This window comes from Pseudorasbora parva, chromosome 6 (genome assembly GCF_024679245.1).
Source record: "Pseudorasbora parva isolate DD20220531a chromosome 6, ASM2467924v1, whole genome shotgun sequence".
Taxonomy (NCBI): domain Eukaryota; kingdom Metazoa; phylum Chordata; class Actinopteri; order Cypriniformes; family Gobionidae; genus Pseudorasbora; species Pseudorasbora parva.
This window is the reverse complement of record NC_090177.1, coordinates 46238797-46252017: the sequence shown is the minus strand read 5'-3', so window position 1 is coordinate 46252017 and position 13221 is coordinate 46238797. Positions and strand designations below refer to the sequence as shown.

The following is a 13221-nucleotide window of genomic DNA, read 5'->3' as shown; positions in this document are numbered from 1 at the left end:
CAATCCAAGATTTTGGAATGCTAGTCTTGATTTTTTCGAAAACATTAATAACAGTACCTTTCCTCATGCTTTCATTTTCTTCCATTACCATGTCTAAAATTGCCTGGGAGGGCAGGAAACCTGGAATGACTTCATACACATAATCCTTTATTCGATACAGACCAGCTTTCATAAAACTTTTATTTTCCAACATATGTCCCCTATCTGTTATCTTAGGATTCAAAAATACTGGCTGATTTAGTATCGAATTAAGCGTCTCACACTTATAATTTATATGTGGCAGAAGCTGAGCCCACGCTTGGAGGACTTCTTTATAGAATTGTGGCAACTCTTTTATCATAGACTCTTTTAAGCACATAAACAGATTGCTTTGGCTACAAGCCCCAAATTTCTCCAAACATTCCCTCATGCAGTGTTTCCAACCATACATCTCTTTACTATATAAATATTTCTTAACAACCTTAAGTCTTAAAGCTTCCTTCCTCACATTTAAGTCCACTAAATTCAAACCTCCCTCCTTACTATCTGCTATCAGCACCTTTTTTGAAATTCTCACATTTTTCCCACCCCACAAGAAATTTACGACAATGGAGTTTGCCTCTTTTAACACCCATTCTGGCATATCTAACACACTCAATGTATGGACAAACCTTGACATTATCAATGCATTGACAACAACCACTTTCCCTTTCAGTGTAAGACCTCTTAATTTCCAGTAATTTGCAGTTCGCCTTATTTTCTGTAAAATTGCAGTCCAAGTTACATCCCTCGCCTTGATATCTTCCACGCCTATGTTCACCCCCAGGACTGTAATATAGTCTTTAACATTCTTGAAAGGGATACTACAGTTCGATATTTTAGTTTCTCCCAAGAACATAATTTTAGATTTCTCAACATTTATTTTTGCCCCTGCTGCTTTGCCATAAGTGTTTATGTGCTCCCCTATCCTCTCTATGCTATCTATGTCCTTCACAGTAAGCGTTATATCATCTGCATACTGATGAATTAAACTGACACCTTCTCCTGCAAAGCTAATGGGCTTTAACTCTTTATCCGCTCTTATTAGTGCTGCCAGAGGCTCAACAGATATACAATATAGCAGGGAAGACAAAGGGCAGCCCTGCCTTATTGATCTCTCAATTATGAACTCATCCGTTAACACTCCATTACATTTAACCACACTATGCGCATTATTATAGAGCAACCTTATCCAAGTTCTAAACCTACCACCAAAACCAAATGTTTCCAAAGTTTTCTCCAAAAAAAGGTGCTCCACCCTGTCAAAAGCTCTATTTAAATCTACACTTAACAAAATGCCTCCTTCTTTCTTCATGTAAGATACCACATCCCTAATTGTACTTATAATATCGGCAATATCTCTCCCAGGGATACTGTACGCCTGCGTTGGGGCAACAATGCTTCCTATTACTTTTTTCAGCCTGTTGGCTAAAATCTTCGCCAATATTTTGTAGTCAGTGTTTAAAAGACTAATTGGTCTATAATTTTCCAATCTTAATCCACTCCCCTTGTTTTTAAATAAGAGGCTTAGAACCCCAGCCGACATTGTTCTTGGCATCACCTGCTCTTCCTCCATGTACCGATACACCTCCAACAATCTTGGCACTAGGGCATCCTTAAAGGTCCTATAAAACTCCCCAGTTAGACCATCAGAGCCTGGGCTCTTATTAGTGTTAAGACTAGAGATGGCTTCATTGATTTCTTGCACAGAGATCTCATTATCACAACAGGCCCTGTCTGTATCTGACAGTCTGGCACTAACTGCACCCAACACTTCCCTCATGCTTTCCATATGCACTCCTTCTTTCTTAAAGAGAGTCCTATAAAAGGATTCAACAGTATCCAAAATCCCTACCAAATCTCTCACTTCCCTACCTTCTCCATCTTCTAATTCAGTAATACAGCTTCTGCTTTGACTTTGCTCTTCCATTCTTGAAAAGAAGGACATAGATCTCTCACCCTCCAAAGCATACTTCACCCTACTTCTTATGATTGCTCCCTTACACTTTTTTATCTCATGTTCCTTTAAATCTGCTTTAATTTTTACATAGTTTGTCAAATCATGACTTGGATTATTGTTTATTTGTTCCAATTCTACAGAAAGCCTCTTTTGCATATTTTTGTATTCACTTCTCTCTTTACCATTCTTTTCCTTTGCATATTTAATGCTCAGGACCTTCATTTCCTGTTTTAAATTCTCCCACCTTACACATACATTCGCAGAGTCTAATCGTTTCGCCCATTCAGACTTTATACAATCAAGGATTTGAACTCTATAATTTACATCATTTAATAAGCTTGCATTCAAACACCAAAGCCCCCCACCTTTTTGCTGCATTCTTTTACCCACTTGAAATTCTAAGACAGCATGGTCACTGAATGCTGTAAACCTATAGGCCATCCTATTCATGTACTGGACTATATCCTGCTTTACCAAACAAAGATCAATTCTGCTTTGCTTTAGACCATTGAGCACAACTTGTCTCCTAGAGTACTCTCTTTTATCTGGGTTCTCTGATCTCCAAAAATCCACCAGGTTTACCCCATTCATTAACTGTATTAATTCACTCCTTGATGAATCCCTTTTATACTTCATATTATTTGCTGCATCCATTCTACTACACCAAACATTAAAATCGCCTACGCAGATACAATTGTCTGTACATAGTGTTCCTAACTGCTTAAATAGCTCCCTTCTTTCTTTTTCATTATTTGGTGCATAGACATTAATCAACTTAAACAAACAATTTTGATGCTCAAACTCTATAATTAAAACTCTTCCTTCACTATCAGCATGCACTTCCTTAACATTTTCTACTGCATTGCTCCTGACTAGACAGGCGACTCCACAAGCCCTTCTACTACCATGACTCACAAAGATGTAATGAGGCCATTTCCTCTTCACCTCTCTCATTTTATCGTCGTCCCAGTTTGTTTCTTGAAAACAATAGATATCGGCTTTCACAGTTGTTAAGATACTTTCAAATTTACGCATGTTTCCAAGCCCATTAGCATTTAAGGACGCTACTTTAATCATGGCAGTAGAAAAGTTAAAAGAAGGATATATCTCACTTCTTTTTCTTTATGTTCACCTTCTCTCCTTTGTCATTTAGCAGTCTTTTTTTCCTTCCAAGCAGTTGCATATCTTCACATACCATTTCCTCATATAAATCCTGCTCCTCATACTCATCATCATCATACTCAGCATCATCACCCTCATCATCATCATTATCATCATCATCATCATCATCATCATTATCACCATCCCCATTTTCACTTCTAGAGTCAATCCTAGCCAAAGCTGGAGATTTTGGAGTCTCATCAACAACGATTTCTTTACTCACATGTCCGTCTTTATTGTCCATTAACCCCTGGTCCACTGGTCCCGCTCTCTGGAGGCAGGGGGTGCCACCCTCAGCTTGGGCTGCGTAATCCCCTTGTCCCGAATGCAGCAGCTGACCGTCTATGTCATCCAGGGTATCTCCCATTACGCCACCTTGCATGGCCCTGTTCTCCTCCTACTGCGCTCCACTGGACAAGCTCATACCCTCCATTATATCATTGTATCGTGCATCACTTAACTCTTTGCACTCCCTGGCATAATGTCCTTGCTTGCCACACTTGTGACAAGCAAACTCAGGGCAGTCTCTCAATACATGTCCTGGCTGGATGCAAATGCGACACACTTTCACCTGTTTGTTATGAATGACCCGGAAATACTCAGCACCCTCCAGCGTTTCAAACTTAGTTGAGTACGGCAATGACTGAACAGTGTCAGAGAATTTGACTTTGCAAAAGCGAGTCCCATCTGCAATGTCCGTTCCCGGCCATTTCCTCCTTTTGATCGGAGTTGTCGCCTTGACACCCCATCCATTCAGCTTCTCTAGAATGTCCTCGTCCGTTATATACACCGGGAGATTCATAAATGACACAACCAGCTCATCATTGCTCAAGTCTCTGGCCATAATCTGGCAGTACCTGATCTTAAAACCATCAACCAGCCTTTCCTTTCCTTTTATGTGATTCATTGTGATTTCATATTTTTTGTCACCTTTAAACCGGCATCCATTAACCGCTCCACACACTTTGTTGATTCCTCTGAGTAGCTCCATCATTGTAATTTTTCCCTCCCCAACAATCTCCACACTCACTGTAAGCCTCTTGTCGAACATCTTCTCTTCCAATTCAACACGACTCCCAGTGCTCTTTTTAGGCCCTAGGCCTGTTTGCTGCAGTCCATTGTTCCCCTCCATGTGCTCCATCTAATTTACCAAACCAAACTCAAGAAAAACCTCCCCCCACGAACAGCAAAAGCTGCAGGTGAGCAGGGGGAACAAAACAAAGAAACTAGAGAAAAAACCTCTCTACTCAGCCTAAAAGTTGAGAACGTAGTTTGAAGTTTCAACCGCTCCTTGCACACGCTCAGGGTGGTATGGCCGTAAGCGAAAGCTGCTGCCAAAATTGGGCCATTTAAGGAATTCAAACACTCTTATTTATTTTAATTTAAAAACAAATCTTTCTTCGCCCATGAAACAAAAAAGCTTACAGCACCTGGTATTCCCAGGCGGTCTCCCATCCAAGTACTAACCAGGCCCGACCCTGCTTAGCTTCCGAGATCAGACAAGATCGGGCGTGCTCAGGGTGGTATGGCCGTAAGCGAAAGCTGCTGCCAAAATTGGGCCATTTAAGGAATTCAAACACTCTTTTTTTTTTTAATTTAAAAACAAATCTTTCTTCGCCCATGAAACAAAAAAGCTTACAGCACCTGGTATTCCCAGGCGGTCTCCCATCCAAGTACTAACCAGGCCCGACCCTGCTTAGCTTCCGAGATCAGACGAGATCGGGCGTGCTTTTTTTTTTTTTTTTTTTTTTTTTTTTATTACAAAGTTTATTTCTTCATTTACAGTAAATACATGTATTTCAACATTACTCTTTCAACAGTCACCATTTACATCTTTCAAAAGTTAAACACAAGTTCTTTTGATGTTGTAACACAAATAAATTTGTTCCCATATACAAAAAGTTTACAAAAATCAATATTCGCACAGGTATAAATCATCTTAATGTGCTGTTTTATCAAAACCTTGAAAATACACCATACATTTCCCTTCCTTTTGTCAAAATATGCCCTATCTCTCCTCAACCTTACCGCATACCTTGCATAGCTTAGTACCATATTTAAGAGATTCACATTCCCTTTTACATTCTTCCCCTTCACCATGCCAAACAAAAATATCCTACTCCACTCCTCATCCACCACTTTTATTCCCTCCCAATTTTTCCTTACAAATTGCTTTAGTAATTCATGGTACTCCTCCAGACCTTGACATTCTATATATAAATGCATTAAGGTCTCAACTTCCCTATCACATACATCACATTCTCTCACAATACTTTTGTTAATCTGATGCAGAACTTCTTTTGTATACACTCTATTATGCCGCAGCATGAAGTCATTCTGCTCACATTCTATTGAGTTATAACTAACATTTAGATTCTTCCACAACATTTCTAACTTTATTTCTGGAAATGCATCTCTCCAATATATCTCTGCTGTAGGTCTTTTAACTTCTTTCCCCAGCATTATCTTATAAAGGCTTTTCAATGGCATCTTTGACAATTCTTCCTCACAATCATTCTGCTCAACATACATCTCAGGAAACGTGTACCCTTTTGTTTTAACCTCTTGTTTGTTAATTAAAGCAATCCAAGATTTTGGAATGCTAGTCTTGATTTTTTCGAAAACATTAATAACAGTACCTTTCCTCATGCTTTCATTTTCTTCCATTACCATGTCTAAAATTGCCTGGGAGGGCAGGAAACCTGGAATGACTTCATACACATAATCCTTTATTCGATACAGACCAGCTTTCATAAAACTTTTATTTTCCAACATATGTCCCCTATCTGTTATCTTAGGATTCAAAAATACTGGCTGATTTAGTATCGAATTAAGCGTCTCACACTTATAATTTATATGTGGCAGAAGCTGAGCCCACGCTTGGAGGACTTCTTTATAGAATTGTGGCAACTCTTTTATCATACACTCTTTTAAGCACATAAACAGATTGCTTTGGCTACAAGCCCCAAATTTCTCCAAACATTCCCTCATGCAGTGTTTCCAACCATACATCTCTTTACTATATAAATATTTCTTAACAACCTTAAGTCTTAAAGCTTCCTTCCTCACATTTAAGTCCACTAAATTCAAACCTCCCTCCTTACTATCTGCTATCAGCACCTTTTTTGAAATTCTCACATTTTTCCCACCCCACAAGAAATTTACGACAATGGAGTTTGCCTCTTTTAACACCCATTCTGGCATATCTAACACACTCAATGTATGGACAAACCTTGACATTATCAATGCATTGACAACAACCACTTTCCCTTTCAGTGTAAGACCTCTTAATTTCCAGTAATTTGCAGTTCGCCTTATTTTCTGTAAAATTGCAGTCCAAGTTACATCCCTCGCCTTGATATCTTCCACGCCTATGTTCACCCCCAGGACTGTAATATAGTCTTTAACATTCTTGAAAGGGATACTACAGTTCGATATTTTAGTTTCTCCCAAGAACATAATTTTAGATTTCTCAACATTTATTTTTGCCCCTGCTGCTTTGCCATAAGTGTTTATGTGCTCCCCTATCCTCTCTATGCTATCTATGTCCTTCACAGTAAGCGTTATATCATCTGCATACTGATGAATTAAACTGACACCTTCTCCTGCAAAGCTAATGGGCTTTAACTCTTTATCCGCTCTTATTAGTGCTGCCAGAGGCTCAACAGATATACAATATAGCAGGGAAGACAAAGGGCAGCCCTGCCTTATTGATCTCTCAATTATGAACTCATCCGTTAACACTCCATTACATTTAACCACACTATGCGCATTATTATAGAGCAACCTTATCCAAGTTCTAAACCTACCACCAAAACCAAATGTTTCCAAAGTTTTCTCCAAAAAAAGGTGCTCCACCCTGTCAAAAGCTCTATTTAAATCTACACTTAACAAAATGCCTCCTTCTTTCTTCATGTAAGATACCACATCCCTAATTGTACTTATAATATCGGCAATATCTCTCCCAGGGATACTGTACGCCTGCGTTGGGGCAACAATGCTTCCTATTACTTTTTTCAGCCTGTTGGCTAAAATCTTCGCCAATATTTTGTAGTCAGTGTTTAAAAGACTAATTGGTCTATAATTTTCCAATCTTAATCCACTCCCCTTGTTTTTAAATAAGAGGCTTAGAACCCCAGCCGACATTGTTCTTGGCATCACCTGCTCTTCCTCCATGTACCGATACACCTCCAACAATCTTGGCACTAGGGCATCCTTAAAGGTCCTATAAAACTCCCCAGTTAGACCATCAGAGCCTGGGCTCTTATTAGTGTTAAGACTAGAGATGGCTTCATTGATTTCTTGCACAGAGATCTCATTATCACAACAGGCCCTGTCTGTATCTGACAGTCTGGCACTAACTGCACCCAACACTTCCCTCATGCTTTCCATATGCACTCCTTCTTTCTTAAAGAGAGTCCTATAAAAGGATTCAACAGTATCCAAAATCCCTACCAAATCTCTCACTTCCCTACCTTTTCCATCTTCTAATTCAGTAATACAGCTTCTGCTTTGACTTTGCTCTTCCATTCTTGAAAAGAAGGACATAGATCTCTCACCCTCCAAAGCATACTTCACCCTACTTCTTATGATTGCTCCCTTACACTTTTTTATCTCATGTTCCTTTAAATCTGCTTTAATTTTTACATAGTTTGTCAAATCATGACTTGGATTATTGTTTATTTGTTCCAATTCTACAGAAAGCCTCTTTTGCATATTTTTGTATTCACTTCTCTCTTTACCATTCTTTTCCTTTGCATATTTAATGCTCAGGACCTTCATTTCCTGTTTTAAATTCTCCCACCTTACACATACATTCGCAGAGTCTAATCGTTTCGCCCATTCAGACTTTATACAATCAAGGATTTGAACTCTATAATTTACATCATTTAATAAGCTTGCATTCAAACACCAAAGCCCCCCACCTTTTTGCTGCATTCTTTTACCCACTTGAAATTCTAAGACAGCATGGTCACTGAATGCTGTAAACCTATAGGCCATCCTATTCATGTACTGGACTATATCCTGCTTTACCAAACAAAGATCAATTCTGCTTTGCTTTAGACCATTGAGCACAACTTGTCTCCTAGAGTACTCTCTTTTATCTGGGTTCTCTGATCTCCAAAAATCCACCAGGTTTACCCCATTCATTAACTGTATTAATTCACTCCTTGATGAATCCCTTTTATACTTCATATTATTTGCTGCATCCATTCTACTACACCAAACATTAAAATCGCCTACGCAGATACAATTGTCTGTACATAGTGTTCCTAACTGCTTAAATAGCTCCCTTCTTTCTTTTTCATTATTTGGTGCATAGACATTAATCAACTTAAACAAACAATTTTGATGCTCAAACTCTATAATTAAAACTCTTCCTTCACTATCAGCATGCACTTCCTTAACATTTTCTACTGCATTGCTCCTGACTAGACAGGCGACTCCACAAGCCCTTCTACTACCATGACTCACAAAGATGTAATGAGGCCATTTCCTCTTCACCTCTCTCATTTTATCGTCGTCCCAGTTTGTTTCTTGAAAACAATAGATATCGGCTTTCACAGTTGTTAAGATACTTTCAAATTTACGCATGTTTCCAAGCCCATTAGCATTTAAGGACGCTACTTTAATCATGGCAGTAGAAAAGTTAAAAGAAGGATATATCTCACTTCTTTTTCTTTATGTTCACCTTCTCTCCTTTGTCATTTAGCAGTCTTTTTTTCCTTCCAAGCAGTTGCATATCTTCACATACCATTTCCTCATATAAATCCTGCTCCTCATACTCATCATCATCATACTCAGCATCATCACCCTCATCATCATCATTATCATCATCATCATCATCATCATCATTATCACCATCCCCATTTTCACTTCTAGAGTCAATCCTAGCCAAAGCTGGAGATTTTGGAGTCTCATCAACAACGATTTCTTTACTCACATGTCCGTCTTTATTGTCCATTAACCCCTGGTCCACTGGTCCCGCTCTCTGGAGGCAGGGGGTGCCACCCTCAGCTTGGGCTGCGTAATCCCCTTGTCCCGAATGCAGCAGCTGACCGTCTATGTCATCCAGGGTATCTCCCATTACGCCACCTTGCATGGCCCTGTTCTCCTCCTCCTGCGCTCCACTGGACAAGCTCATACCCTCCATTATATCATTGTATCGTGCATCACTTAACTCTTTGCACTCCCTGGCATAATGTCCTTGCTTGCCACACTTGTGACAAGCAAACTCAGGGCAGTCTCTCAATACATGTCCTGGCTGGATGCAAATGCGACACACTTTCACCTGTTTGTTATGAATGACCCGGAAATACTCAGCACCCTCCAGCGTTTCAAACTTAGTTGAGTACGGCAATGACTGAACAGTGTCAGAGAATTTGACTTTGCAAAAGCGAGTCCCATCTGCAATGTCCGTTCCCGGCCATTTCCTCCTTTTGATCGGAGTTGTCGCCTTGACACCCCATCCATTCAGCTTCTCTAGAATGTCCTCGTCCGTTATATACACCGGGAGATTCATAAATGACACAACCAGCTCATCATTGCTCAAGTCTCTGGCCATAATCTGGCAGTACCTGATCTTAAAACCATCAACCAGCCTTTCCTTTCCTTTTATGTGATTCATTGTGATTTCATATTTTTTGTCACCTTTAAACCGGCATCCATTAACCGCTCCACACACTTTGTTGATTCCTCTGAGTAGCTCCATCATTGTAATTTTTCCCTCCCCAACAATCTCCACACTCACTGTAAGCCTCTTGTCGAACATCTTCTCTTCCAATTCAACACGACTCCCAGTGCTCTTTTTAGGCCCTAGGCCTGTTTGCTGCAGTCCATTGTTCCCCTCCATGTGCTCCATCTAATTTACCAAACCAAACTCAAGAAAAACCTCCCCCCACGAACAGCAAAAGCTGCAGGTGAGCAGGGGGAACAAAACAAAGAAACTAGAGAAAAAACCTCTCTACTCAGCCTAAAAGTTGAGAACGTAGTTTGAAGTTTCAACCGCTCCTTGCACACGCTCAGGGTGGTATGGCCGTAAGCGAAAGCTGCTGCCAAAATTGGGCCATTTAAGGAATTCAAACACTCTTATTTATTTTAATTTAAAAACAAATCTTTCTTCGCCCATGAAACAAAAAAGCTTACAGCACCTGGTATTCCCAGGCGGTCTCCCATCCAAGTACTAACCAGGCCCGACCCTGCTTAGCTTCCGAGATCAGACGAGATCGGGCGTGCTCAGGGTGGTATGGCCGTAAGCGAAAGCTGCTGCCAAAATTGGGCCATTTAAGGAATTCAAACACTCTTATTTATTTTAATTTAAAAACAAATCTTTCTTCGCCCATGAAACAAAAAAGCTTACAGCACCTGGTATTCCCAGGCGGTCTCCCATCCAAGTACTAACCAGGCCCGACCCTGCTTAGCTTCCGAGATCAGACGAGATCGGGCGTGCTCAGGGTGGTATGGCCGTAAGCGAAAGCTGCTGCCAAAATTGGGCCATTTAAGGAAATCAAACACTCTTATTTATTTTAATTTAAAAACAAATCTTTCTTCGCCCATGAAACAAAAAAGCTTACAGCACCTGGTATTCCCAGGCGGTCTCCCATCCAAGTACTAACCAGGCCCGACCCTGCTTAGCTTCCGAGATCAGACGAGATCGGGCGTGCTCAGGGTGGTATGGCCGTAAGCGAAAGCTGCTGCCAAAATTGGGCCATTTAAGGAATTCAAACACTCTTTTTTTTTTTTTTTTTTTCTCTTCTTCTTCTTCTTTCTTTAATTTAGCAAAAATGCTTACAGCACCTGGTATTCCCAGGCGGTCTCCCATCCAAGTACTAACCAGGCCCGACCCTGCTTAGCTTCCGAGATCAGACGAGATCGGGCGTGCTCAGGGTGGTATGGCCGTAAGCGAAAGCTGCTGCCAAAATTGGGCCATTTAAGGAATTCAAACACTCTTATTTATTTTAATTTAAAAACAAATCTTTCTTCGCCCATGAAACAAAAAAGCTTACAGCACCTGGTATTCCCAGGCGGTCTCCCATCCAAGTACTAACCAGGCCCGACCCTGCTTAGCTTCCGAGATCAGACGAGATCGGGCGTGCTCAGGGTGGTATGGCCGTAAGCGAAAGCTGCTGCCAAAATTGGGCCATTTAAGGAAATCAAACACTCTTATTTATTTTAATTTAAAAACAAATCTTTCTTCGCCCATGAAACAAAAAAGCTTACAGCACCTGGTATTCCCAGGCGGTCTCCCATCCAAGTACTAACCAGGCCCGACCCTGCTTAGCTTCCGAGATCAGACGAGATCGGGCGTGCTCAGGGTGGTATGGCCGTAAGCGAAAGCTGCTGCCAAAATTGGGCCATTTAAGGAAATCAAACACTCTTATTTATTTTAATTTAAAAACAAATCTTTCTTCGCCCATGAAACAAAAAAGCTTACAGCACCTGGTATTCCCAGGCGGTCTCCCATCCAAGTACTAACCAGGCCCGACCCTGCTTAGCTTCCGAGATCAGACGAGATCGGGCGTGCTTTTTTTTTTTTTTTTTTTTTTTTTTTTTTATTACAAAGTTTATTTCTTCATTTACAGTAAATACATGTATTTCAACATTACTCTTTCAACAGTCACCATTTACATCTTTCAAAAGTTAAACACAAGTTCTTTTGATGTTGTAACACAAATAAATTTGTTCCCATATACAAAAAGTTTACAAAAATCAATATTCGCACAGGTATAAATCATCTTAATGTGCTGTTTTATCAAAACCTTGAAAATACACCATACATTTCCCTTCCTTTTGTCAAAATATGCCCTATCTCTCCTCAACCTTACCGCATACCTTGCATAGCTTAGTACCATATTTAAGAGATTCACATTCCCTTTTACATTCTTCCCCTTCACCATGCCAAACAAAAATATCCTACTCCACTCCTCATCCACCACTTTTATTCCCTCCCAATTTTTCCTTACAAATTGCTTTAGTAATTCATGGTACTCCTCCAGACCTTGACATTCTATATATAAATGCATTAAGGTCTCAACTTCCCTATCACATACATCACATTCTCTCACAATACTTTTGTTAATCTGATGCAGAACTTCTTTTGTATACACTCTATTATGCCGCAGCATGAAGTCATTCTGCTCACATTCTATTGAGTTATAACTAACATTTAGATTCTTCCACAACATTTCTAACTTTATTTCTGGAAATGCATCTCTCCAATATATCTCTGCTGTAGGTCTTTTAACTTCTTTCCCCAGCATTATCTTATAAAGGCTTTTCAATGGCATCTTTGACAATTCTTCCTCACAATCATTCTGCTCAACATACATCTCAGGAAACGTGTACCCTTTTGTTTTAACCTCTTGTTTGTTAATTAAAGCAATCCAAGATTTTGGAATGCTAGTCTTGATTTTTTCGAAAACATTAATAACAGTACCTTTCCTCATGCTTTCATTTTCTTCCATTACCATGTCTAAAATTGCCTGGGAGGGCAGGAAACCTGGAATGACTTCATACACATAATCCTTTATTCGATACAGACCAGCTTTCATAAAACTTTTATTTTCCAACATATGTCCCCTATCTGTTATCTTAGGATTCAAAAATACTGGCTGATTTAGTATCGAATTAAGCGTCTCACACTTATAATTTATATGTGGCAGAAGCTGAGCCCACGCTTGGAGGACTTCTTTATAGAATTGTGGCAACTCTTTTATCATACACTCTTTTAAGCACATAAACAGATTGCTTTGGCTACAAGCCCCAAATTTCTCCAAACATTCCCTCATGCAGTGTTTCCAACCATACATCTCTTTACTATATAAATATTTCTTAACAACCTTAAGTCTTAAAGCTTCCTTCCTCACATTTAAGTCCACTAAATTCAAACCTCCCTCCTTACTATCTGCTATCAGCACCTTTTTTGAAATTCTCACATTTTTCCCACCCCACAAGAAATTTACGACAATGGAGTTTGCCTCTTTTAACACCCATTCTGGCATATCTAACACACTCAATGTATGGACAAACCTTGACATTATCAATGCATTGACAACAACCACTTTCCCTTTCAGTGTAAGACC

At 39.8% G+C, this 13221-nt stretch overlaps 7 non-coding genes across 7 annotated transcripts; all 7 read right to left on the bottom strand.

Moving 5' to 3' along the window:
• Positions 1-4557: 4557 nt before the first annotated feature.
• LOC137080249 (5S ribosomal RNA) lies at positions 4558-4676 on the bottom strand. Its single transcript, XR_010906120.1, has one exon. It is a non-coding gene; the product is annotated as a 5S ribosomal RNA (ribosomal RNA).
• A 5602-nt stretch (positions 4677-10278) lies between these two features.
• On the bottom strand, positions 10279-10397 carry LOC137080316 (5S ribosomal RNA). The gene has a single exon (XR_010906169.1). It is a non-coding gene; the product is annotated as a 5S ribosomal RNA (ribosomal RNA).
• Positions 10398-10492: 95 nt separating this feature from the next.
• LOC137080312 (5S ribosomal RNA) lies at positions 10493-10611 on the bottom strand. The gene has a single exon (XR_010906165.1). It is a non-coding gene; the product is annotated as a 5S ribosomal RNA (ribosomal RNA).
• Positions 10612-10706: 95 nt separating this feature from the next.
• Positions 10707-10825, bottom strand: LOC137080311 (5S ribosomal RNA). The gene has a single exon (XR_010906164.1). It is a non-coding gene; the product is annotated as a 5S ribosomal RNA (ribosomal RNA).
• Positions 10826-10924: 99 nt separating this feature from the next.
• Positions 10925-11043, bottom strand: LOC137080187 (5S ribosomal RNA). The gene has a single exon (XR_010906057.1). It is a non-coding gene; the product is annotated as a 5S ribosomal RNA (ribosomal RNA).
• Positions 11044-11138: 95 nt separating this feature from the next.
• LOC137080310 (5S ribosomal RNA) lies at positions 11139-11257 on the bottom strand. Its single transcript, XR_010906163.1, has one exon. It is a non-coding gene; the product is annotated as a 5S ribosomal RNA (ribosomal RNA).
• Positions 11258-11352: 95 nt separating this feature from the next.
• Positions 11353-11471, bottom strand: LOC137080309 (5S ribosomal RNA). Its single transcript, XR_010906162.1, has one exon. It is a non-coding gene; the product is annotated as a 5S ribosomal RNA (ribosomal RNA).
• Positions 11472-13221: the final 1750 nt, after the last annotated feature.